Genomic DNA, 26,687 nt, shown 5'->3' with positions numbered 1-26,687 from the left:
TGTTTGTTGCGTTTCCAACTTTATTTTAGAAAAACAAGTGCAGGTTCCAGTGCCCCCCACGCCCTCCACCACCCAGCCATAATTTAAATAACAGAGACAGTTGGAGGGAGGAGGAGGGGGAGGAGTGCAGCTACAGCCTCTGCAGGGCAGCATCTACTCTGTCTTCTTGGCCACCAGCATCTTATCATGTCCATCAGATGCTTCTCAGCCTTGGGGCCCTCAGCCCCTCCCCGGCCCAGGGTCAGAGGAGGCAGCTGCAGCCCCACTCACTCACCAGGGCCCGGCCACCCTTGGCCCTCACGCCGCCATGGATCAGTGAGCAGGCGGGCATGGGTGGCACACTCCTAGCAATTCTCCAAGAGCAGGTGGCTGGTCTCCTCGTTGAGTGCAGACTAAGGGTTGGGGTGGATCAGCAGGCACTTGATGCTCAGCAGCACGTGTTGGATGCCCAGCTCTGCCGTCCAGTCCCTCTTGAGCACATTAACACAACCCTCGCCATTGGCGCCCACGTGAGGGTGGAAGATCTTGGTCAGGAAGTAGCCCTTTGTGGGAGGAGGTGGGGAAGTCCTTCCCCAGCAGGGGTTCCATGCGGGAACAAGCCTCCTCCAGCATGCGTGCAGGGTTCCCTCAGGGCCCCCAATGGTGACCTGCAGGTCAGTGTGGTCCTCCGGGTTGGGGAACAACGTGATGCCATCAAGTGGGTCAGCCGTCAGCATCTTCACCACCTTGTACACCAAGCCGATGAGGGGGAGGGAGGTGACTGCGGTCAGCCAGGCGGGTCCCCCCACCTCCTTCCAGAGCTGTCCAGGAAGCCAACCGGGGTGGGAGGGAGAGCACTGCAACCCCACTGAGGACACACAGCCCTGCTCTGGTGCCTGCTGCATCCAACGCCCACTGCGCACTCAGCGCAGACCCGCCTGCCGACGGGGCTCAGCTGCACTCACATTTGTCTTTTTGAAGTAAATTTTGCTCATACCGCAAAACCAAACAGGCAAAAGCACACGGTAATGAAAAAAAAAACAAAACAAAAAAAAAAACAGAAAAAACAAAGAAGCATACAACTGATTTACAACAGAGTCAAAGGCGACCTGGAATGCCACGGCAACTTGAACGAGGTCCATGGATCACATGTGAGAATATGAACTTCTGCAGGAGCAGAAGCTGTGGAAGACTCCATATTTCTGGACAAGGAGAACGGGGTTAATTCCAACTCAGGTTCCTGCTGACTTTGGAGGTTACAGCTATGTATTCTGTGTTTCGGCTGTTACACTTCTCAGGGCGGAACAGAATTTGTCCAAGTGATCTTAGAGCAGAAACACATCCGGATTCAGCAGTGAGTCTGTTACAGGTGAGTTTGACAGCAGTTGGCTCCCCTTTCCCTGGGTATCTGATATGAAAGATGCACCCTTCTAAAAAGGCAGAGAAAGGTGTGCTGCATGGTCTTGATTGTTCTAATGCTCAGATCTAATGATTTAATCAACGTTCTTAATTACTTATTCCTTTCCCCGTATTTTTCTTTTTCTTTTTCTTACCTTATCATGACTATTAGTATAGTTATTTCTTTTATTGGAAATGCAGATATACAGAGAGAAGAGACAGAGGGAAATCTTCTGTCTGATGATTCACTCTCCAAGCATCCAATGGCCGGAGCTGCGCCGATCCAAAGCCAGGAGCCAGGAGCTTCTTCTAGGTCTCTCACGTAGGGGCATGGTCCCAAAGCTTTGGGCCGTCCTTGACTGCTTTCTTAAGCCACAAAGAGGGAGCTGGATGGGAAGTGGGGTCGCTGGGATTAGAACTGGTGCCCATATGCAATCCTGGTTTGTTCAAGGCGAGGACTTTAGCTGCTAGGCTACCGCACCGGGCACTACTATCATTATTGAATCTCCACAATCCTCAATCTGAACTTCCTTGCTGGATTTTTCTGGGCTAAGAAAATACATTTAAATCTTCTAAATTATTTTATAAAATATTGAATACAAACTTCACTTGCATGGGAAAACAAAAAAATGAGATCTAAAAGAAAACAGAAGCAACAATAATCAATACATGAGAAATAGGAATGAAGTAGCATTTTGTAAAGCCTGATGCCTAAAAGTCTTCCTGGATTTTCATTGTCTTTTTAGATCCATCTATACATGCTAAGCTAGACATCATATTTTATCTACAATTATATGTATTTCTGGTCTTTATCACTGTATGTTAATCGAATCACAATGAGTCAGAATTCATTATTGTATGATACAATTTTGGAGATAATTTCAGTTGTGTGCATTTTAATGAAACGCAGTTGAATTTGTCATATCCTCAGTTTATGCCACATTTGCTATCTGTGCAGCTTCAATTGCATCATTTGACAAATTGGTATGTATACACACGTTTTAATATGAATCATTCACACGACTTTCAGAATTGTAGACTCTTAATTATTTGCATTTCTGTTTCAGAAGAAAAGAGAGAGAGAGATTCAGAGAGCTTCTCTTGCACTGATTTCATTGCCCACATGGCTGCAATGTGTAGGACTAACACAGACTAACACGTACCCAGGCCAGGACTCAGGGACTCAGTCTCGGTCTCCCTCGTGGATGACAGGGATCCACCTGCTTGGGCCAGCACTGATGTGTGTAGGCAGGATGTGTGTAGGCAGGGAGCTGGAGTCAGGAGCCAGAGGAAGGATCAGGCCCAGGTGCTCTAAATCTGCATGTGGCTCTCCTGGCTTCGTTTCCTTTTTAACACTCAATATTTTGCTACCCACTTCCAGATGATTTGCAGTATCTCACACCAGCAGCTGTATTCATCAGAATTACTTTCATAATAAAAAATACATAAATAAATAAGACAACACATTCCCTTCAAACTGTAAGTCTTTAGAGCCTCTTCCTTCTCTTTCCCTTGCTAATTTTCCTTTACGATGAAAAGGCATATCCCTCCGGCATTGTGTTTAGGTACAGAGCCCAGAATGCAGACCCAAGAAGACATATGCAGACACAGGAAACACAGCTGGGCACAGGAATAACTAATCGGGACTGACATATAATATGAATAACGACTTTGAAATCATTTTGAATAATTTTTGTCAATGTGAACCACTAGAATTTGGGTGTGGTTTATTACCACAGCAAAGTCTATTTTGAAGTTGTTATTATGAAATGTGTCAGTTGATTTGTGTAAATGCAAGAGATGAGTGTTTAGAATGAGAGATCAAAATGCTTGAAAAAAAATAATTTATGGTATCCGTGCTACCAGGTCCAACACTTGGCAGAAAACAATTTTGTAAAGTTGCAAAGCTAAGAGGAAAAGAAGGTTGTGTACTTGTTATGCTACTTTTAATGTTTATGATTTCTGAAAAGCTGACTATGTCATCATACCTTTGCTCAAGTTTTAAGTTTGTCTCTTTAAATTTTTAAATTTGTTACATGTAAATAAAGTTTTCAAATTTGGGGGTGATTTATTTTAAAAGCATCACAGAGGAAAAGGCATACATAAACACAAATGCAAATAGTGAGAGAGAATCTTCAATCAAATAATTAGATCATTTGTTTCTCCCAGTGGTTGCAACAACAATGTTTGGACCAGCCTTAAATCAGGAGCAAGAACTTTATCAAAGTCTTCAACATGAGGGATGGGTTCCCAGCCAAATTTGAAAGATCCCCCCTTGCTTTTTCCAAGCTGTTATCAAGGAACTCCATCAGAAGTGAAACAGCCTGGATTTGAGCCAGCCTGCATCTTGGATGGAAACATCACAGACTGTTGCTTTGCGTGCGATGCCACAACATGCCCCAAGGAAGGTTTTATTTTTCAGATGTTTAGACAGGCTTGCTAATAAAACTAACATTTTTCCTTAGGTATGTTAATTCACTTGATGAATTTTGAGTCTGTCTCCAAGTTCACCATTTCTCTACACTGATCTGTTGTCGTGATCATGCCATAGTGTTCATATTACTGTGGCATAAAATCGGCTTCTTAGCTGCTAAAGAGAAGACTGTCTTTTTCTCTTTTTTTAAAGGCGGCTTCTACTAAAAATTTTTAGTGATTTTTAAATGTGAAGGGTAGTGGGGGCGTGCACGTGGTGGGACAAAATGTCCGAAAGGGTAGGCAATTGTAGCCAAGAGTGCAGAGAGAACCATGAGACAAAAATAGGTGGAAGAAAGAGCTGAAGAAGATGCCCGGCGGCATGGCATAGCAGATAAAGTCCTCGCCTTGAACACACCAAAATCCCATATGATTGCCTGTTCTAATCCCGGCAGCTCCACTTCCCATCCAGCTCCCTGCTTGTGGCCTGGGAAAGCAGTCAAGGATGATTCAAAGCCTTGGGACCCTGCACCCATGTGGAAGACCGGCAGGAAGTTCCTGGCTCCCGGCTTCAGATTGGTGCAGCACCGGCCCTTGCCCTCACTTGGGGAGTGAATCATCGGATGGAAGAGCATCCTCTCTCTCTCCTCCTCTCTGTATTCTGACCTTGTAACAAAAATAAATAAATCTTAAAGAAAGAAGGAGCTGAAGAAGAAAAATCACTGGACAGATTGAGAGAAATTCCCCGAGGCCTCTGGAGGAAAGCAGAAGCTGCACACACAAGGAGGAACTAGTGAAAATCGCTGAAGTTGGAGCTAGCAGCACAAGAGTGGAAGCGGAGTGTGAGCACAGGAGAGAGATGGGAAGGCAGCCTGTGCCTCAGACAACAGAATTTCTTCATCCTGATGCTTAAGGCAAAAATGTTCTAGTGGAGACAAGCGTTAGTGTACGAATCGCTTCATTTCTGACTTGTGGTGCTGGGATAGAGCCCAGCCAGGAATCAGGAAGCTACTCTGATGCTGGCACATTTCCCCACGTGTAAGACAGGAAAAGTAACTATTTTTCAAAGCTGTCGTCTTATCCACCTGTCCAAGGCTCTCGGTGGTAGACTCTGATTTGAAAGACTCCTGGAACATGCCAGCTTGTTTTGGGGAAGCAGCTTCTCTTGGCTACGGCTGGTGTTCTGATCTGCCTAGATTCCATGAATGTAGGGGGAAACTGATGGAGCAACGGAAAAAAAAAACTGCTAGGATAACTAACCAATCATCTGAAATTCAGGTGAATAGGAAAGAATGTATGCTTGTATTCCTGTTCACTCTTCTCAGCTGCGGAACAAGTCTTGGAATTCATACTAAGGAAAAGAACAATCCAATCCAAGAATTGACACTAACAGAAACGCTGTGTCAAAAGATCTAAACTGCACAGTTGCAGAAATTAACTGAAATGAATGCCTTTTATTACCTTAACTAAAAGACGTGAAAAAACCTTTTGGGGAATGAAAGCGTTTACTTCATCTTAGAGCTTGGAGGTTACACTTGGGGATCAGGAGGCCCCATGATGTGGTACTAGTCTTGCCATGGCAGAAGTGGAAAAACTTTCCATCATGAGTCTGGAAGCATAAAGCAAGCTAGGTACTCAAAATAAAAAAAGATACTAAAGCTTCTGTCATGAACACTAATTCTCCACCTGCTAGTGCCAGCAAGCCACATGGGCACTGGTTCACGTCCTGGCTGATCCACTGCTGATTAGCTCTCTCTTAAGGCCTGGGAAAGAAGTAGAAGATGGCGCAAGTCCAGCACCTCGTACCCATGTGGGAGACCAGAAAGCTGCTGCTGGCTCCTGGCTTCAGAGCAGCTCAGTTCCAGCTGTTGCAGCCAGTTAGGCAGTGAATCAGCAGGTGAACGACCTTTCTCTCCCTCACTGTCTTTATCATGTGCCTTTCAAATACAAATAAGAGAGCCTTTTAAGAATTGCTTTGGCCCTACAAGGTCTCTTGTGTTTCCATGTCAATTTGGCTTGCTCCTCTTTTTTCTTTTTTCTAGATCTGGGAATGTCATGAGTCTTTCTATTGGGATCATATTGAATCTGAATTACTTGCAATAGTGTGGATAATTTCATGATATTAGTTCTACCAATTCACAGACATGGACATTTTTGCCGTCTGCTTCTGTTTTGTATTAATATTTGCAGATATCACTCACAGACATAGTTAAGTTTATTTTAGGACATTTAAATTTTAAAAATATTTCTGGGTGGACAAGCATTATGCTTTCTTTAACATGAATTGTATCATTACTATTATTGATAAAGATAACCAAAGGAAAAATAAGAATGGAAGTGATGGGGGATACAGAAGTATTCTGAAAACTCAGTTGAAATGAACAACGATCACATATCATATCAGACAATCTCTCACCATATCATATTAAAATTCTAAGTCATGTGCCTTTAAGGGATACCAGCTGAGTTGAGTTAAACAGCTCAGTGTGAGTCAGCATTTCCATTTAGGTTTCTACTAAGAAAGTGTCAGAGCTCCCCAGCCAATGTGTTAACTTCAGTTTTATCTTTTCTAAACTTTCTTCTTTCTCATTTCCCTATACTCTGTATGCTTTTGGCAAATAATAGTACTCACATGTACATTTTATGCATATCTCATATTTCTGTTACAATGAACTCTTAAAATAGCATAATTTGAGTCAATGAGATCTGCTAAATTTTGGAAAGTCACGATGCTATAATAGTTGTTTATGAATGCACTGTGTGCCCTCATTGGACCGTTTCAACAAGAGAAGGGAAGATAAAAACGAGTGTGGATTGAAACCAAGGCCAAAAGAGACTCCTACTATTGGGGCAGCAACAGGACTGTGGTGCTTGGTGTGGTCTTGACATGATAATCCATTTAAATACGGTTTCTAGAGAGTCGTGAAGACGATCAGAATACACAGATGATACAGATGGAGTTCATCGGTTTCCAATGAGTAAATCCTTCATGTGCCTTGCAATCTTCCTTATCTACTCTTGCCTACTTCGTTTTTCAATTAGTTTCATATTTAAATAAATGCAAATTTGTGGCTGAAATTACACTATTTAGCTATTCTACTAGATTGTAAAATAATTACTATGTATGACACCTAAAAGCAAAATGATATTCTATGTTTTCCATCTAATATTTAGTTTCATTTATTATTTTTAAAAAAAATTTTAAAGATTTATTTTTATTATTTTTTATTGGAAAGGCGGATATACAGAGAGGACAGACAGAGAGGAAGATCTTCTGTCCGATGATTCACTCCCCAAGTGAGCACAAGGGCCGATGGTATGCTGGTCCGAAGCTAGGAGCCTCTTCCAGGTCTCCCAAGTGGGTGCAGGGTCCCAAAGCTTTGGGCCGTCCTCCACTGCTTTCCTGGGCCACAGGGAGGGAGCTGGAAGGAAAGCAGGGCTGCCGAAATAGAACAGGAGCCCATATGGGATACCTGGCGTGTAAGGCTCGGACCCTAACCACTGCGCAACCGCGCTGGGCCCTTGAACACAATGGGAGACTCGGAAGAGGCTCCTGGCTTTGGACCACCATAGTATCGACCAATGCAGTCGCCTGGAGAGTGAATAATTGGATGGAAGATCTTCCTCTCTGTCTCTCCTCTCTGTATATCAGCCTTTCCAATAAAAATAAAATAAATCTTAAGAAAAAAAAACAAATTTTACTGAAACCTGGTGGGTTTTAGGATGTGGCATCTCATGCCTGGATCCCAGATGACAGCCACCATGTGCACCTGGTGTGCTGTCCTTGGGCCTGCCTGGGCTCCGGGGACTGCTCCCTTTGGAATAAGTACACTGAGGGGGGCGGTCTCTGTGAATGGAATGGTCCAAGGCAAACCCGCCGCCCTCATTGTTTGGTGAATGGGACTGGGGAGGGGCGCGACATTGGGCCTGTGAGTTTAAACTTCCAGCAGCCTCCTGGCTGCTGGTGGGTCTCAGGATGGGGTGTCTCATGCCTGGATCCCAGACGACAGCCACCATGTGCACGTGGTGAGCTGTCCTTGGGCCTGCCTGGGCTCTGTTTTGTGCCAGGCTCTGCCTGCTGACCACCCGGCCTGGGAGCTCTAGGGTTTTAATTCTTTGAATTGCTGCTTAGGTAAACACAGGTTGAATCCACTGTGCTTCTAGAATGTGAAGCAATTGTAAAAATTCCCAATGACAGCAACTCTTCCTTTGAAAATCTTGTAATCACTGAACAATGCTGACCACCAAATACCTGTCCATGCAAAAGCTATGGCTCAGGGCTTGTCCTGCAGAGATCTATCATGTTACCTGACATGATGATGGATCAGGAGAAGGGTCACACTAAGCAGGGCCATTACACTAACTAGCACACAAGAACCATAACCGGGGGCCGATTCTGTGAGGGATGTGTGGGCCAAACCCTGTGGAAATTCTAGCCCACTGGTTAGCTCAAGAGATGGGGTGGTGATGGACTAAGCTAGGTATGACCAAGGAGCCTGCCATCAATCACAGGTGAAGGAACCCCTAATAGTCTGGACTGGTCAGGGCAGCAGCACCCAAATGTGCATCCTGAATAGGGTGTGGGGTAGGCTGGGCTGCAACGTTCACCAGCTCATACAAGGCCAAATGGAAGGCAAGACTTTGCCAGAACCTGACCTAAATCCAGTGGCATGTATGAGAACTGGGTCTGAAAGTGGATTAAGGAGAGGAGCTTGGGAAACTCAATTGGCGAATCATAGCTCCCACTGGTGATCATGTGGTCCATACCTGGGAGTCGGACAAGCTGAACAAAGTAGCTCCAACAGCTGGCTAATGTGTCAGTTCATAATAGAACAGGGTAGATCAGGCAGGACTGAGCGAACCTTAGCCCACAAGCAAAACTAAAGACCAGGAGGGAGCATAGGTCATGCCGAACTAGGCTCTTGCACCTACTGGTCAGCATGAGCCAGGAACACTAAGTCACAGTGTCTAAGTCAGAGGTTGGGACAGGTGAGGGACTGAGCCAACCTGTGTCAGAGCAACCACTGGCATGTACGTGATCTATGGCTGGGAACAGGCCTGGTTGGGGGCTAAGAGGACAACCCTAGCTGGTTTGAGGTTCCGACCAAGGGGCGTGTGGGCTGGAATGGGGGCTGAGTTCTGAACGGGAAATGGTTGTAGTCTCCCTTGGCACAAGTGTGGACTGGGATTGGATGCACCAAACCGGGCCAGACTCCAACACCCTCTGGTGTCCTGGAGGACCAGGGTAGATGTGGGATGGACTAGGCAAGGTCTCAACCCCTACTGAGCCATGTGTGAGTCATATGTGGGTATGCAAGAGCCATGGCTGGGCTGAAACATCCAACAGCAAGGACCAGTTTGGGTTGAAGACCAGTCAGGAAAAGCCACAGTTCCTGCTAAGATAGGAGGTAAACTGAGTAGAGCTGGCTCATGGACCCAACTGGGATAAGCCATGCTGGGCTGATTACTTTTACTGAGCAAACAAAATTAGGGTTGTTTGGGCTTAGCTGCAGCATCAGCTGGCAGAAGCTGGGACTGGGGCCTAGTTCTGTCAAGTCAAATCACAGAACCACCTGGATAGTGCATAATCCGGGAGTGAGAGACCTGGGAGGGCAATAGTGGGCTCATCCCATTATTCCAGCCTTGTGCTAATAGGAAAGAAGGCTAACAAATTGATCTGGCTGCTTCCTGCTACGGGTGTCCTTGACCCTAACTGAGGTCCAGAAGAGACTCCATGGGCACCAGAGTGTAGGGGTAGAGCAGCATCCACTTGAAGGCAGTCCATGGGGTTTCATGAATTTTCTTCTAAATGAATGTTAGAAAACAAGGGGCAATAGTTCATAAGAGACCTATTATTACTAACGGAATGAGTATTGGAATAAGCCATGACGTGAGTGTGGCTCCCCCAATATCGAGACTGAAGTTGCTGTTTGAACTGTGTGAATCAGTTCATCTGCTTTGTTAACGTGCTTTAGAAAATTAGTAGGGTTGGAGGAAGGGGATGCATTTTGACATTGAAAGGTTGGTGTGGTAGGCCCTGTCTGTTGCACCTTCCACAAAGATGTGGTAGAAGTTTTGAAAGGATTTAGATGGGAAAGATGGCACCAGGAGGTGTAGCCAAGAGGTACACCACAGTGGGCGTGGGAAGGATCACTGTGGGAGGTCAAATTCACCAGGGCTGAAGTAAGTCTGGGTAAAGAGTCTTGAGTAGAAAGGAGTCTCCTTGTTGGAGAGGAAGGGCATCTGGGTCCACTGATGTGTTCGAGTCAGGACACGGGAGACACAGGTCTGCGTGTTCTCAGAGAAGCTTGAGAATCAGAGTCAGATAAGGTAAACAGTTAGCCAAGGTAGAAGACTTTGTAGGAAGCTGGTGCTTAACCAGGAGGGGTCGGCCACACATCAGCTCAAATGGGCTCCATTCAAGGGGCTTGTGAGAGGTGACCCTGATGTGTAGTAGGGCCCGGGGGAATCAATCCACCCATGAGGATCTGAGCTCCAGGTGATGGGTAAGACCTCTGACACCTGTTGAGTGACCTGTGAGATGAAAGCCGGCCCATTGTCAGACTGGATGGACAGAGGCACACCAAACCTGGGAATGATGTGTTTCAGTAGCGTCTCTGCCACCACTGCTGAGGTCTCCTTGGCCATTGGGAACATTTCTACCTAACCTGAAAGGGAGTCATGTTTTTAACTGGGGTAATGAATTTCTTAATTGTGAAGATCCAGCCCTCTGATGATTTAAATAAGTATGATATTTCAAATAAAAGTACAGAAATGTAGGACATTTTCTCAAACATTACATTTTAGAAAAAATGAAATCACCAAAACAATCAATCAAATGCATTAAATGGACATGACGGTTTAAACACATACTAGAGAACAATTCAGGAAAAAAAGCATGACAAATGTAAATATTTTCCACAAGTGCAAATAAAGACTGTATTTACAACACAAATACAGAAGCTGACAGATCACTTTGAAAGAAATACAATGCCCAAAGTGGAAAAAGGCATGCACATTCATTGCATGGAAAAGGCACTACCAATAGCATGACAACTATGTGTGCATTTGGCTAATGCGAGTGTAGGAGCAATGGTAGGCATTTGAGACAGAACTTCAGGTGCCCTTTGATGTGTGCACCCACATCAGAGGAACTGGGCTGTGCTCCTGGGGCAGGCCTAATTCTAGCTTCTTGCTAATGTGTCCTCTGGGAGGCAGCCGGCCACACTCCAATCCATGGGTCCCTACAATCCCTGCTCCCAGCTCGGGGCAGCTCTGACTGTAGCAGGCATCTGAGGAGTGAACCAGCTGAAGGGAGAAATCTCTCTCTTTCAAATAACTGAATATTTTCAAAAGAATTCTATTCAGCTTAAGACAACTAAGAATATTATACAAGCTACAAAGTAAAAAATCACAAAGTTTGCAATCAAATTTAAACAAAAGTTGTAAGACAAGCCCAAATAAAGCCCAAGGCTGCATTTCCCAGCCTGTTGAGAAAGTTCATGATGAGGCTGTGGGGATTCTATCAAAGGTCCTGCCCAGATGCCAGGTGGGGGCACATTTTAACTTATACTAACATGAAACATGCTCATACAAATGTCCAAGTGTCAACAAGTCTGACGATCATGCATTGCTATCAGTTTCAATTACTGTCTTCCTAAAAGCAAAGGCCCTGAGGTCTAAAACCTGCAAGAGGATTTAAAAGCCTACAACTGCAATGCAAATGCTCTATGGAGTAAACACTTCCTTCCTGTTGTTGGTTCATGACTTCATGCTTCACTCATGGCTGCTTAAAGTGTCTAAGAATTACGTTTTCCTACTCTCCTTGAAAACACACAGCCATTTCAATATGGTTCATTCTCATTCATAAAAGCAGCGTCAATTGGTGGTCATTTTAAGACATCAGCTAAGGAACTAAAGACTCAGCAATATATATACTACAAAAACTACTTGTTCTGTCATATCATGTGTGTTGTATGTGTGCTTACTGAGTTTATACATGCTACAATTTATTGAGGAAACATGTTCTAATTGGCTGAAAAAGAACACTCATAAATTAAAACTGCTACATAGTTCAATATGTTTATAATGCCTGTGATATACACACTGGTTTGAACATATGGTAGAAAGAAATAAAAATGTGTTTAAGTCATTGACACATTCATGCTCCAGTTTTCTGGGGAAACAGTATACACTTGTTTTACACATTCAATATCAAATCCAACTTAGCTCCTACAGATGTTTGATAAATTTCATGACTGAAAATATAACCATGTTGTTCTAGCATTTCCTACTCTTAAATATGTATATATCATTCAAGTGCATAAATGTAAATGCTACATGTTTCCCATACATATACTCAAGTCTTAAAATCTATAGAACACATTGTTACTTGGGTCAACATTTCCTTAGGTTATTCAAATGCAACAGTTAAATTCTTAGGTTCTCAGTTAATGACTCAGAACACAACTTTAAAAGCTATGCCTCATTCCATCGTTTCTCCTTGGTTCTGAGATGAAAAATTCATTCCACTCTGAAGGAATTTCAAGATGGATACTTAGATCATGAGACCTTAGAGAGGGATGGGTGTCTTTCTCTGTAATCATGCCAACAAATACACCACGTGTTTCTGTAGTTTGGGGTGGAGAGGTCTTTCAGCATGAGCTCCTCTGCACTGCTGGCAATCAGGACTTCCACATCAGAATCAGTGTGTAGCGCTCCTCTGTACGGCATGCAGAGGTATAACAAGACCATCTAGGATATAACCTTCAATTTCAAAGTGGATTTAGCATCACAAACTCAATGAATCTGACATATCCAACCCATAGAACACAAAAACTGCAAGACAATATCACTCTGCACAGAGAAAATCAATGGACAGACTTCCTCATCAATTGACACAAAAATCCTCCATGAGAATGACAAGAGTGCCAGTCACCTGGCACAGGTATTACTCAAAACAGAACCTAACATGATCACACCGCAGGGCCAATAGAGTCTGGCTCCAAGGACAGCAAGAACAGGATGGGGGACATTGTGAAAACTGTCATTTCTGCTGAAGCCAGAAAGGAAAGCTACATAAGGAAAGAGACATAAGTGGGGACAGGATCACCTTTCTAAAGCAGAGATTTTCTGCTGGAGCTCCCCCTTCAGTGTCAGTGCCATGCAAAGGGATGAAGCCAGCACTGTACTGGCAGGGCAACCTGCAGGCATGAAATCATCTGGGGCTTGCTGGCTGCATGGGCATTGGCAGCCATTGGCTAGGGAGATGACCCTGGGTGGTCAGGGAGCATATTGTCTAGGGTGATGGGGATGCCTGCTACCAGCACCTCTTCTGCGAGCCAGCCCATGACAGTAGCAAGTGGAAGGGCAGCTGTGAGTGTGAGGGCGGCCACTGAAATGGTCTCTGTAGCAGCTAAGACTGGGACTGGGGTTGTGGGTGTGTGTGGCTCTCTCAGGAAGCAATCCATGAGATGGATGACACCAAGCATAGAGGTGGGGTGTGGCAGAGTCTCCAAGCACTCCGGAGTAAGGAGGAGTGGATGTGTCAAAACAAGTGAGAGAGGTGTGCAGGGGCCAAGGTATTTGCCCTGTCGGGTGGGCAGTCTCCCCTGGGAAGTGAGGAGAGAAGAATGCAGCCTGTACATGGAGGTTAGAAGCCGTGGTCCACATGGGGTCACTTGGGGAATAGCTAAGGCCCCTGGAAGATTCTCTGTGGGCTGGAGAAGTGAGGGCAGACAGTGGGGAGGAGGCCCCAAATATCCCAGGGGAACGGAGTCTCCTCAAGTTCAGTAGGGCTGACTCGCCCAGAATTGTGGGGCCAGTGGGGGAAGTGCAAGTGGAGACGGAGGAAAGACTGAGAGATGGGAGTGATGCCATGACAATCGGGGGAGAGGAACATTGTGAAGTTCTGGAAACATCAGAAGTTCCCTGAGTCTGGAGGGCTGACTCCCCCTCATCTGTCATGTCGGTGGGCAATGAAGTGGATGAGATAGAAGAAAGACTGAGGGACACAGGACTAGGAGACCTTAAAGGCCCCGACTCACAAGCAGTCCCCGGAAATGGGTGGTCTGATGCAGGTGGAAATCCATGCATTGTTGTGGAGTAGCTAGTTGAAGCATGAAGGGGATTAAGGTGTGGGAGTGCTCGGACTGTGGTGAAGCTGGAAGAAGCATTTGAAAGGCCTGAGACAATGGCAGGTCCCTGAGACAGGAGAGCACATTTCTCCTCAACAATAGAGTCACGTGGGGAGGAACAGTTTGCGATGGGAGATAGAAGGAGGGAAGGCAGTGATGGGCCAGAGGCAATAGGAGAGGAACATCGAGGTTCCAATGCAGTCGGCTCACTGAAACAATTGTGGGAAAAGGGAGAAGATACCGAGGTATACACTAGGGAGTCAGGCCCTGGTGTGCCCTGAGAAGGACATTCTGATGGAACCCCAGTCTCCTCCATGGTAGACATGAGGGCCAAGTCTCCTGCTCCCAGGGAGCCTGGCCTCTCTTCGAGGCACAAATGGCTCTGGTTATTGACCTCGCGGAGAAATCTCTGGAGGATAGGGGAGCAGCTGCGTGAGAGAGGAGACTGTGGTGGGAGAGGGTTGATGGTGGAGGAACAGGGAGAATTTCCTGCCACACTAGGACCTCCCTCTCCTAGGGGTGCTGATTCCTCCACAATGATACAACTGCTACTCAAGGAGCAGAATGACGTGGAAGACAGACGGATGCACTTGCAGCTGGGAGACCTTAAGTTCCCTGAGTTGACAGGAATCCCATGGCATGGGTTGTTTGACTCAGGCTGATGTCTGGACATAGTTGGGAAGTAGCTAGGTGCCGTGAGATGGACACGGGATGGCACTGCAAAATAGAGTGCCCTATGGGAGGAGGTGTCAGATGAGGGAGAGTGATGTCTGGATGGGCTTGGTTGTGTGGGTGACAATGATGGGTGGTGTGCATTCTTTGGAGAAATGGCGACACATGTGGGGTTCCTTGTGTGGGATGTTCGCACAGTGAGGGGGTCATTGGCAACTAAGGGTGGAAAATAAGAGGAGGGTGGGTTGAAGACTGTGGAGTCAGGCTCTGGTGTGCCCTCAAAAGAACATTGAGATGGAACCCCAGTCTCCTCCATGGTAGACATGAGGGCCAAGTCTCCTGTTCTCAGGGAGCCTGGCCTCTCCTCGAGACACAACTGGCTCTGGTTATTGACCTCACGGAGAAATCTCTGGAGGATAGGGGAGCAGCTGCGTGAGAGAGGAGACTGTGGTGGGAGAGGGTTGATGGTGGAGGAACAGGGCGAATTTCCTGCCACACTAGGAGCTCCCTCTCCTAGGGGTGCTGACTCCTCCACAATGATACAACTGCTACTCAAGGAGCAGGATGACGTGGAAGACAGACTGAGGCACTTGCAGCTGGGAGACCTTAAGTTCCCTGAGTTGGCAGGAATCCCATGGCATGGGTTGTCTGACTCAGGCAGAACTGTGGGCATAGTTGGGGAGTAGCTAGGTGCTGTGAGATGGCCACGGGATGGCATTGCAGAGTTTTGTGTCCTACAGTAGCAGGTGTCAGATGAGGGAGAGTGATGTCTGGATGGGCTTGGTTGTGTGGGTGACAATGATGGGTGGTGTGCATTCTTTGGAGAAATGGCGACACATGTGGGGCTGCTTGTTTGGGATGCTCGCACAGTGAGGGTGTCATTGGGAACCAGGGTAGGATAATAGGACAATGGCAGGGTAAAAACTTTATGCTTAGGCTTTGGTGTACCCTCAGAAGAACATTCTGATGGAACCCCTGTCTCCTCCATGGTAGACATGAGGGCCAAGTCTCCTGCTCCCAGGGAGCCTGGCCTCTCCTCGAGACACAACTGCCTCTGGTTGGCTTTCTTTCGGAGAAACCTCGGGATGGTAGGAGAGTAGCTGGGAGAGAGAGGAGACAGTGGCGGGAGAGGATTGATGGGGGAGGAACAGGGTGAATTTCCTGCCACACTAGGATCTCCCTCATTCAGGGGGGCTGACTCCTCCACAATGATACAGCTGCTACTCAAGGAGCAGAATGAGGTGGAAGATAGAGTGTGGCACAAGGGGCTGGGAGACCTTAAGTTCCCTGAGTTGGCAGGAATCCCATGGCATGGGTTGTCTGACTCAGGCAGAACTGTGGGCATAGTTGGGGAGTAGCGAGGCACCCCGATATAGCCATGGGATTCAATTGCAGAATTGGGTGTCCTAAAGGGGGATGTGTAAGAATGAGGAGAGTGATGTCTGGATGGGCATGGACGTGTGGGTGACAATGAGGGATGCCATGAAGCCATTGGAGGAAGGTGGGCACCTGTCGGGCTCTCTGTGGGGGATACTCGCCTGGTGAAGTGATCATTGGGTCCCATGAGAGAATTGTGAGGGGATGGTGTGGTGAAGACTGAGGCGTTATGATCTTTTTTGCCCTGAGAAGAACATTGCGATGGAACCCCAGACTCCTCCATGGTAGACATGAGGGCCAAGTCTCCTGCTCCCAGGGAGCCTGGCCTCTCCTCGAGACACAACTGCCTCTGGTTCGCTTCCTCGTGGCGAAACCTCGGGACAGTAGGAGAGTAGCTGGGAGAGAGAGGAGACAGTGGCGGGATCGGGTTGATGGGGGAGGAACAGGGCGAATTTCCTGCCACACTAGGATCTCCCTCATTCAGGGGGGCTGACTCCTCCACAATGATACAACTGCTACTCAAGGAGCAGAATGAGGTGGAAGATAGAGTGTGGCACAAGGGGCTGGGAGACCTTAAGTTCCCTGAGTTGGCAGGAATCCCATGGCATGGGTTGTCTGACTCAGGCAGAACTGTGGGCATAGTTGGGGAGTAGCTAGGTGCTGTGAGATGGCCACGGGATGGCATTGCAGAGTTTTGTGTCCTACAGTAGCAGGTGTCAGATGAGGGAGAGTGATGTCTGGATGGGCATGGTCGTATGAGTGACAATGACATGTGGCGTGAAGCCATTGTGGAAATGGCAGCACCTGTGCGGCTCCCTGTGGGGGATGCTCGCACAGGAAATGGTTCGCTGGAATACCCAAAATTTTCAGTCGGTGATCCTGGTCTGATCTCTAGGGAGTCAGACCTGGAGGACCCTTCAGACGATCTAGATTGGTCCCTAGTCTTCACCGAGAAAGACATTATTACAGGAAGTAAGCTGCAATTCCCTGGTGTGTGTTCAAATCTGCAAGGGAGGGGCCGTCAATAGGATATCCACCCTGAGATTTGGGGTTGGGACTGTGGTGTGATAAGAGCAAGGATGCGTGTGTGATGTTTGTTGTGTGATTGTATGTGTGTGTTGGTTGTCTGTGTGTGTGTGTTCGTGTGTGTGTTTTTGTGGGTGTGTGTTGAGGCTTCCTGGAGAGCCTCTCTCAAAATACCGAGTAAACAAATGATAGGACTACTCACCCAAGTCTTCTGTCAGTCCGTTTCACGATCCAAGTGACAAGATGCTTGCTAGAAGCTCGCAGGATGCTCTGGGAAGCTGTGCAGCACAGAAGCCTGCTCTGGCCTTCACTTTCCTCAGAGAGAATCCCAGCTCATGGCCTTGCTAAAGGACTTATATACCGGTGCTGGGTGGGGTTTAGCGGACGGGGCGGAGCTTCCTGTCAGCTGACAGCCTACCTGCCACCTAGACTCCACCCACACCTGCTGCCTCTTCTCATTGGACGATCGGCCTGTCACTCTTTGGAACCATCCAAAGCAGACCCGGGGGTGTCCCACTCCCTCCATGTTATTGCCTGTCATGCCTGTGGTGGGGATAGCTTCACCCCCATCCCTGGTATTTTCCACCGGGAGGTAGTTTGTGTAGAAGCAGACATTGCCCTGTGAGTTCATTGGAGAAAACCCCCAGGGCCAGACCACAATGAACTCATTGGATTGGCATGTGTTCCCTGGAGCCTATTAACATAATCAAATCACCTGGGAAGAGCCTCCATGGAGTTGTTTTGATAATCCATTATTTAGACTGAAGTTCAAGGGCTCTGTTTTCCACCCTCCTCCACCTGTCAGCTAGGGTCAGTTCTCTCTTCAGTCCCGGGGGGGAAGTTTGGATCCCACCCAGTACATTCCAATCTTGGAGGTGACACAAGGAAACACTCCCAGCATCTATCACACCGTTAAGGGACCATCAACGCACTGAAGGAGAGCAGGCTCACCTGAAGACCTCCCAGAACAACAGGCTCACACCTTGGTCACCTGGGGGACAGCCTGCACAGCGGCCCAGGGGAGATACACTTCTTCCGAGGGAGCAGGGACAAGGCCATTCTACTGAACACAGAAAGAAAATGTGGACTAGACAGAGAGCAAGTGCCAAGGGCTCTGTGGTGAGCTTTTGTTCCCACCACATTGAAGTTTTCTCTTTGTTAAGATGTATCTATTTTTCTTGAAAGGCAGATATACAGACAGGAGGAGAGACAAGAAGATCTTCTGTCTGATCATTCACTCCCAAAGCAGCCGAAACTGCCAGAGTTGATCCCATCTGTAGCCAGGAGGCAGGAGCACCTTCCATGTCTCCCACACAGGTGCAGGGTCCCAAGGCTTTGGAGTGGCCTTGACTGCTTTTCAAGGCCAGAACCCGAGAGTTGGATGGCAAGTGGGGCTGCGGAGAGACAAAACCACGCCCATGTGCGATCCTGGTGCATGCAACGCAAGGACTTTTAGCCCCTGGGCTAATGCACCGGGCCCTTGGTGCAATGTTTTCACAGGCCAAGACAAACAGCTGAATCATTGCTGCTCTGGCTCCCAGTGTGCTTACTCCCGGTACAGAAACCAGTGCTTGTACCTGATCAAAGCTTGTGACAGGCTCATTCAGGGCTCAGCCCCGTGTTGCATTACCCAGTACTCTCTGTTGTCCAGGGTCCCTTGGGAAGCCTGGCTGGGAGAGCACTCAAGGCAGGGCACCCCATCCTCCACCTGATGATTGGCATGTCAATCACACCTAGGCACACAGGATGGGTCCTTGCATCCCAGACGTCATCTTGGTTCCTCTTAGCTTCTGAAATAACCCGGTAAATACACTGTCTTTGGAGAAAATGGTTTGGTAATCACTTGTTTCATTCAAATAAAAGCATAAAATGTATAACCACAGGCACTGACTATTAACAATTATATAGTTGAGGAATATTCCATCAGGGCCTGCCTCCTGGCCTTGCCCTGTCCAGCCCTGAGAAGTTCAATCTTTTGGGAGCAGAAACCACCACAAGAAGCCTTCTCTCTGTTTCTGTCCTTTCCTGTCTCTGCCTCACTCTTTCCAAATAAACAAATACATTTTAAAAACAACTAAGGAGAAATGACCTTGTGTTGACTCAAATACTAGTTGAAATGAGACCTTGGAAAATCACAGAGAATTGTCATAGAAACAATGGGTTTGGGCCCGGCATGGTGGCCTAGAACCTAAGGTCCTCCCCTGGAACGTGCTGGGATCCCATGTGGGTGCCCGTTCTAATCCCGGCAGCTCCACTTTTCATCCAGCTTCCTGCTTGTGGCCTGGGAAAGCAGTCCAGGATGGCCCAAAACCTTGGGACTCTGCACCTGTGTGGGAGACCCAGAAGAGCTCCTGGCTCCTGGCTTTGGATCAACCTCAGGCTGGTTCCGCAGTTCAGGGAGCTCACATTTCTCAACAGATGAGTTTCCTGTTATGTCCTATATTTCTGAGAAGAATGTTGTTGGAATTTTGATAGGGTCTGCATTGAATCTGTGGAATACTTTTCGTAATGTGGATATTTTGATGATATAGATTCTTCCAATCCTGGAGCATGGTACATCTTTATCTGACACGGAGCAGTCTCAGGACCCGTCATGGAGCATAGGCTCCTCCCAGAAATCCCAGGGGATCCTGGCACCACAGCCGTCTAACAGAAACATTGTAAAACACCTGTCTTCTGAAGATACATGGGGCAGAAGAGAAGAAAGAGAATAACCCGGCGTGTCTGCTGTCGCGTCTATGTCTGTCCCGATCAGACGAGCAGCAGACAGTCCATTGCCATTGCTCCGGATGGGGCCACACAGTTGGCCAGTCCAGGCACAGATGGCATACAGGGCCTGCACACATTGACCAGGACAAGGTCAGGCACTGCTCACAAGGGACGATGCTCCAGTATGAGTGCACCTCTGATGCACAGCAGATTCTTGTGCCCAGCAAGCAGGTGGTGGCACAACCGCATCGGGAGTTGTGCAGACACACCAGATCCGGACCACACCCTCAGTGACTTCAATGCCACAATCTGTGGTGATGAAGTCACTGATGACATTGACATCTCAGGCAACTAAAACAGATGGCCCCCAGGTGAAAAGAGGAATACGGCTGATGAAAAACTGGGAAGCTACTAGAGAATGTCGCAGAAAGAAGAATCTGTGATATGTGAATATGGAAAATCAAAATAAAACTCTGATAGAAGAGGATGCACCAAAGCCTTGCACTCCTCGTTCCTTGTGGGAGACTTCCAAAGAAGCTCCAGGCTCCTCGCTTCTGAAGAAACTGGCTCAGTTCTGGCCGTTTCATCCAATTGGGGTCAATGGAAGACCTCTCCTTTGTCTCTCTCTCTTTTTTTTTTTTTATTGGAAAGGCGGATATACAGAGGAGAGACAGAGAGGAAGATCTTGTGTCCGATGATTCACTCCCTAAGTGAGCGCAATGGCCGATGCTGTGCCGATCTGAAGCCAGGAGCCTCTTCCTGGACTCCCACGCGGGTGCAGGGTCCCCAAGCCCTGGGCTGTCCTATACTGCTTTCCCGGGCCACAAGCAGGGAGCTGGAGGGGAAGCAGGGCTGCTGGGATAGAACCGGCGCCCATATGGGATCCCGGGCGTGCAAGGCGAGGACCTTAACCACTTGTGCCACCACGCCGGGCCCCCCTTTGTCTCTTTTAAGACTTAATGAAGAATGTCAATGGAACTAGAATGGATTGGTTATTTTGTTTTAATGTTTAATTATGCTGATCATCTGAATAAGTACTGGCACATAACAACCAGTCAGGGTGTCCCGGCAGCTGGTGGGTCGCAGGATGGGGCATCTCATGCCTGGATCCCAGACAGACGCCATGTGCACATGGTGAGCTGTTCCCCAGACCTGCTGGGTTCCGGGGCTGCTTCCTTAGGTGTGAGTAGGGGCGGGGGGTGGGATCTCTGGGACTGGGCATGTCCGGAACGAACCCATTGCCTTCATTGGGTGGTGAATGGGATTTGGGAGGGGCGCGACTTGGGCCTGGGAATTTTTTTTTAAAGATTTATTTTTATTATTTTTTTATTTTAAAGGTGGATATACAGAGAGGAGAGACAGAGAGGAAGATCTTCCATCCGATGATGCACTCCCCAAGTGAGCGCAAAGGCCGATGCTATGCGGATCCAATGTCAGGAGCCTCTTCCTGGTCTCCCACGCGGGTGCAGGGTCCCAAAGCTTTGGGCGGTCCTCAACTGTTTCCCTGGGCACAGCAGGAAGCTGCAAGGAAGCAGGGCTTTTGGGATAGAACTGGTGCCCATATGTGATTCCTGGTGTGCAAGGTGAGGACCTTAACCATTGCACCACCACGCCTGGCCTGGGCCTGGGAAGTTAAACCTCCAGCAGCCTCACGGCAGCTGGTGGGTCTCAGGAGGGCCGTCTCATGCCTGGATCCCGGACAGCCGCCATGTGCACATGCGCCATTTGGTGCCAGGCTCCGCCTGCTGGCAGCCTGGCTGGGAAGCTCTGGGGATTTGGTTCTTTGAATCGCTGCTTAATTACCTCCAGGTTGAACCCATTGTGCTTCTTGGACCTGAATCAGGCAGTAACTCTTCCTTTGTAAAACTTATAATCACTAATAATGCTGAGCACCAATACCAGTCCATACAGAAGCTATGGCTTGGGGCTTGTCCTGCAAAAGTAGCTCCAACAGCTGGCTAATGTGTCAACTCGTAAGGGAACAGAGTAGATCAGACACGACTGAGCAAAGCTTAGCCCACAAGTAAAACTAGAAACCAGAAGGGAGCAGAGGTCATGCCGAGCTAGGCTCTTGTACCTACTGGTCTGTGGGAGCCAGGGACGCTAAGACACAGTGTCTAAGGCAGAGTTCGAGACAGGGGAGGGGCTGGGCCAAGCTGAGTCAGAGCATCCACTCGCAGGTACGTCATCTATGGCTGGAAACAGACCCGGTTGGGGAGCAAAGGGGACAACCCTAGCTGGGCTGAGGTTCCCACCAAGAAGCGTGTGGCCTGGAAGGGGGCTGCGTTCTGATCTGGAAACAGTTGTAGTCTCCCATGGCACAAGTGTGGACTGGGATTGGATGCACCAAACCGGGACACACCCCAACACCCCCTGGTGTCCTGGAGGACCAGGGCAGATGTGGGATGGACTAGGCAAGGTCTCAACCCCTACTGAGCCATGTGTGAGCCATACGTGGGTATGCACAAACCATGGCTGGGCTGGAACATCCAACAGCAAGAACCAGATTGGGTGGAAGGCCAGTCAAGAATAGCCACAGTTTCTGCTATGACAGGAGGTGGACTGAGTAGGGTTGGCTCATGGACCCACTGGTAAGCGTGAAACCTGGCATTGGGAGAGGTTCTGATGGAGGAGCCTGGGCAACTTCTCTGGCAGGACACAGACCTGGCAGGTAAACACAAGAAACATGATAGGAAACAGCCCAGAAAAGGGCTGTATATATTTAGACAGTTTGAAAATGGCTGTATATATTTAGACAGTTTGAATTTGTTTCTTTTTATTTTTCCTTTCTATTGAGACCATCCTTCTGCAAAGCAGTTTTCACAAAGCAAAAGCTGTATAGTATACTACAAAAGGAATATCAGGAGGAAGTAGAAATACTCTAGAAAGTTTCATCTTATTAGGGGATGACGTCTTGAATGAATGTTTTACACTCAAAAATACTATTCATTTGAAAAATAAAAGATTCTAAAACAATTGAATCTTTTTGAAAACCCTGTGCCAATCAGTTTAGGATTATAGATTGAAATAGATGAATAAATAGCTAAGGCAGAATGGAGACTGAGGCTATTACAAGACTGCAAGAAAATGAAACACGCCACTGAGTTACCAACCAACCCAGGAGTGACAAATATTGTTTCAGCATTCTTTCCTTATTCATTTGAGGGGAGCTTGATTACAGTGTGTCTGGGTGAGGGTCTTTGTGGATAGGATCTGTTTGGGGTTCTCCAGCCTTCCTGATTTTGACTTGCTTTTATGTTCTTCAAGTGTGGGTTATTCACCTACACAATTGTTTCAACACCTCCTGCAATCATGATTGTCTTTCCACACCTTCCGGATCGCCTATAATTTTTGATGCTGTTGTTAATTTCCTGTATAGATTTCTTGGTTTTGATCAGATTTGCTTCCAGGTTTCTTATTAGTTGTGAGTTCTGAATCTGATTATCTTCTTTGTCTGATATTCTTCCCTTGGCAGCATTCATTCTGTTGGTCAAGGTTGCTATTGTGGTTTTCAGTTGTGAAAGTTCATGTTGGACCTGCTGAATGTCTGTGAAACTGTTCTTTTTTAATCCCTTAGACTCTTCCCAAAGCTTCTCACTATCTTTGATTTTCTTTTTCATGCCTATTTTATTTCTTGATTATTTTTTATTATTTCTATCTTTTGGGTCCTCAAAGTCTCTGTCTCACAACTCTGAGTTTGAGGTGGTTATCATTATTATTATTATTGGTAAATTTTGGGTTGAGCGTTGGATTTTTCATCTGAACAATTTCTTTTTCTGGTACCCCTCCTCATTTCTTTGTGCTTTCTTTTGTTTTAAGATTTTGGCCTTTGATGTGCTTCTGTGGATAAAGGACCAGTGTGTGTGTCTGCTGGTTTGTTGAGTTTTGAGCACCTCAGACAGCCAAGTAACCAGTGTGTTTGTCCGCTGCTGCCACCTTGTGGCATACCAGTGCTTTCAAGCTCCTCAGCCTTCATGCTTTCCAGCTTCAGGTGGTTGTGGAGCTTTGCATATTAAACCTGTAAATTCCAGTTCTGTTTGCAAACCCCTGACCACCTAGTGTGGTCACAGCGTCTGCCTGCTGTACACTTACCTAGAGTGGGTGTGACCCAGCTTCTGCTACACAGTGTGCAATCGTTACCTAAGTTCTTCATAGAAAAAAGACTTTGTACGTTTAAATTCACCAATCTTTTTGTTGTTATTTTTTTAAAGATTTATTTATTTATTGGAAAGTCAGATATACAGAGAGGAGGAGAGACAGAGAGGAAGATCTTCCATCCAATGATTCACTCCCCAAGTGAGCGCAACGGCCGATGCTAAGCCAGGATCTAGGAACCTCTTCTGGGTTTCCCACACGGGTACAGGGTCCCAAGGCTTTAGGCCATCCTCGACTGCTTTCCCAGGCCACAAGCAGGAAGCTGGATGGGAAGTGGAGCTGCCGGGATTAGAACACACATTCATATGAGATCCCGGCACTTTCAAGGCGAGGACTTATGCCGATAGGCTACATTGCCAGGCCCATGCTTTGTTTTAAAAACAAACTAGTAATACCTATTTATTCTACATTCAAGATGTAGCGCTCACCCCCTATTTGCAACCTCCAACTCTTGACCTTCATTTTTAACTTAAAATGGTAAAAATTCTCTTAAACTGTATTTCATCATCTCTCTGATACTTTAGCACCTGACATTATTCATCTGACTCTGATCTGGCAACATCGATTGCCCTGACTGCTCAAGATGCCAAAGACTTACTCTTGCTCTCAACCTTGTGTCCTTCTCCCTCTATATTTACTTATATAACAAGGCAGAATCTATAGGAATATATTTCTTCTACTGCATTTTACGTCGACATGGTTTCTGCCCTCCAGGTTTTTTCAAATGCCCCCTTTTCAGCCAGCATGATCTCCCCTAACCACATACTTTTAATTTACACCACCTTCTCTTGTCTCCTCCCCTTACATGGACCAGTTGTGAAGAGGCAGACAATTTTGTAATTGTTCTGAATACTCATTACGTCACATTAAAAAACCTGTAGGGCCTGGTGCTTCAGCCTAGCAGCTAAAGCACTCACCTTGAATGCGCCAGGATCCCATAATGGCGCCGGTTCTAATCCTGCCAGCTCCACTTCCCATCCAGCTCCCTGTTTTGGCCTGGGAAAGCACTCGAGGACGACCCAAAGCTTTGGGACCCTGCACCTGCGTGGGAGACCCAGAAAAAGCTCTTGGCGCCTGACTTTGGATTGGCTCAGCTCTGGTCGTTGCAGCTGCTTGGGGAGTGAATCATTGGATGGAAGACCTTCCTCTCTGTCACTCCTTCTTTCTGTATATCTGTCTTTCCAATAAATATATATATATATATGTATTTATTTTTAAGCTCTTCTGGTTCTCCCATGCAGGTACAGAGTCCCAAAGCTTTGGGCTGCCCTTGACTACTTTCCCAGACCACAGGCGGGGAGCTGGATGGGAAGCAGGGCCGCCGGGATTAGAACTGGTGACCATATGGGATTCCAGAGCATGCAAGGCGAGGACTTTAACCACTACGCTATCACGCCGGGTCCCAATATAAAGTAAATCTAAAACAAAAAAAGAACAAACCTGTAAAATATGTTGTCCTTCCATTTGACGGACAGAGATGGAGGAGGCATACGGTTACAAGTTGAGTTTGAGATCATGCTTTAAATTAAAAGTCATCTGGACACACTGGCTCATCTTCACTTGCTTATTTACTTATTTATTTACCTATTTATTATTTACTTAGCATGTAGTTAAGAAGGAGAGATGGAAAGAAATGAAAGATGGAGAGAGGGCAATATGATCCCATCTGCTGATTTACTCCACAAATGCCTCAGCTGGAAATAATCCAGGCTTTTCAGCTGGGTATCATGGCCCCAACTAGTTGAGTACTCACCTGTTGTCTCCCAGGATACACACCAACAGGGAGCTAGAACCCAGTAGAGTTCAATGCCTACCCATCATTGCCACATCCTCTGTCCCATAGTGCATGCATTAGTGCTATCATGCTTTGTGAAATAGATAGTATTACTAACATGATCACATCAAGAGAAAAGTGTACATGAAGCCAGTTTGAAAATATATCCTTCATAGTTCCCTCTTTGTGGAGTCATGACTCAAATCCCATCACTCACACAATAAACCTGCTTGGGTCATGCCATTTCCTTCCAGACCCGAGTCTCCATTTTCATTCTGAATTGATTTTAGGCCCTAAAATATGCACCTCTCTCATGTTTCTTGTGGTCTTTCTTCAATGTTCTTTCTCATTAAATCATTTTCTCCCTCCTGAGGGAAATTGAAATCAGAAAACAGACCTCAGTGGTCATTATACCTTTTGGATTTCACAGCACTGTCACATGCTAAAGTTTCAATAGATTTTTGGAAATAAAAAAGGATATATTCATTAAAACGATATTATGTGAATTCAATGCAAGGGAAAGATAAGCAATGAAAATAAAAGATAAGGGCCCAGCGGTGTAGTCTAGCGGCTAAAGTCCTTGCCCTGAACATGCTGGAACCCCATATGGGCATTGGTACTAACCCAAGCAGCTCCAGTTCCCATCCAGTTCCCTGCTTGTGGCCTGGGAAAGCAGTTGAGGATGGTCCAAAGCCCTAGGACACTGCACCCGCATGGGAGACCTGGAGGAAATTCCTGGCTCCTGGCTTTGGATCTGTGTAGCACCAGCCATTGTAGACACTTGGGGAGTGAATCATTGGATGGAAGATCTTCCTCTCTGTCCTTCCTCCCCTATGTATTTCTGACTTTCCAATAAAAATAAATAAATCTTTATATAAAAAAAGGAAATGAAAGATATGCAATGAAAATTCCTTATTTTTCGCTTAATGGAAAATGCAATTTCTTAACAGGCCCTCCCCCACCCAGCCATAATTTAAATAACAGAGACAGTTGTAGGGAGGGGGAAGGGGAGGGGGACGAGAGCAGATACAGCCTCTGCAGGGCAGCAT

The 26,687-nt window shown here is 46.8% G+C and overlaps 2 pseudogenes; one reads left to right on the top strand and one right to left on the bottom strand.

Moving 5' to 3' along the window:
- Positions 1-219: 219 nt before the first annotated feature.
- On the bottom strand, positions 220-884 carry LOC121146837 (annotated as a pseudogene).
- A 359-nt stretch (positions 885-1,243) lies between these two features.
- On the top strand, positions 1,244-20,152 carry LOC121146832 (annotated as a pseudogene).
- The last annotated feature ends 6,535 nt before the right edge of the window (positions 20,153-26,687 follow it).

This window comes from Ochotona curzoniae, unplaced genomic scaffold (assembly GCF_017591425.1).
Source record: "Ochotona curzoniae isolate NIBS_2020 unplaced genomic scaffold, NIBS_Ocur_1.0 contig_1341, whole genome shotgun sequence".
NCBI classification, from domain to species: domain Eukaryota; kingdom Metazoa; phylum Chordata; class Mammalia; order Lagomorpha; family Ochotonidae; genus Ochotona; species Ochotona curzoniae.
This window is presented reverse-complemented; position numbering and strand designations above follow the sequence as displayed.